Below are 1,342 nucleotides of genomic sequence, written 5' to 3' on the forward strand. Positions count from 1 at the left end.
TAACTTGTGGTATTTGTAGAGATTGAGCAAAGCCCTAATCAACAAGAGCTTATCATTGCGTTGCGATGATACTGAAAACCTGTATAAGGGTTACAAAAGTATGTTTCATTTTTACTTGCATAACATGGGAGGCATGCTCTTCTGTTGATAAGATCAACGACGAAAAAAAGAAAACAGGTATTACTAGTTCATCCGAGAAGTGTTAGTCGTGTAAAAGAAATTATTTGCCCTTTTTTTTTTTTTACGGTAAATAGAATTCTCTTTCTCGTCACATTATGTTTTGTTGATGTGTTCCTTCCATTATACGAATTTTAGCTCTCTTGCTTAACATTAATATTACTATCCTTTTGCAACATCAGAAAAAGCTGAACAGATTGGTATGAAAAGGCCAAAGAAGCACAAAGCATTGGAATGAAGTGATTGAGCAAAAATCTTTTACATAATTACGAAGAGAGAATACGTTTGGTTGGAGGATTCAAACTATAATTTGAATCATGGTTCATAGTTCACTAAAATGTTTTTAATCACATGATTTTAATCTATGAACCAAACGTCTCTTTAAGTTTCGTTAGATGCCCCCAAAGCTAACGAAACATTTCTTTCAAAGCTGATAAAAAATAAAAATAAAAAAACATTTCTTTCAAAGGTTTTTCCCCCCCTTTTTTTCCTTCTTGCTTTATGCTTCTAACAATTCTTTTGGGTTTTTTAAGTAATCTCTTCTCATACATATCCTTTCTAAATTTTTTTAAACCCTATTCATCCACTGACGAAATGTCTCTCAAACATTTTTTTCTTTCTTTTTTTTATTTTACTTTCCTTCTTTTTTCTCTCCAAGTTTTTTTTTTTTTCTTTTTATCTTTTTGCCATACTATATATTCTTCTTTTTTTCCCTCCAAAAAATGATCCTAATAATTAGGTTTTTCATTCTTATAGAATCTTGCGTGCAAATAGGATGGCAATGGGGCGGGGTGGACGGAGGAAGATTTCCTATCTCCATCCCCGCCTCCCTAAACTGTCCCCATCCCCACTCAAAGAGGGGCAGGGTCAAAGTCGGGAATTCTCTATTGGGGAAGCCTTTCTCATACCCGCCTCCTTCCCCATCATATATGATTAAGGGCGATAATACGGGTCACTACATGACAATACGAATCAAAATCAACACGAAAATTGCAGGTTAGGGTTGAGAAAAATAGGGTGCGGGTCGAAATCGGGTCGATCGATTTTGACACGAAAAAAACGGCACAATTTTCGGTTAGACTCATACAACCTGAAATTGACCCACAATTCAATTGCGTGTCAATTTCGGGTCCAACCTGATCTGAACTCGTAGTGACTCGTAGGA

Source organism: Morus notabilis, unplaced genomic scaffold, assembly GCF_000414095.1.
Source record: "Morus notabilis unplaced genomic scaffold, ASM41409v2 Scaffold63, whole genome shotgun sequence".
In the NCBI taxonomy this organism is placed as follows: Eukaryota; Viridiplantae; Streptophyta; class Magnoliopsida; order Rosales; family Moraceae; genus Morus; species Morus notabilis.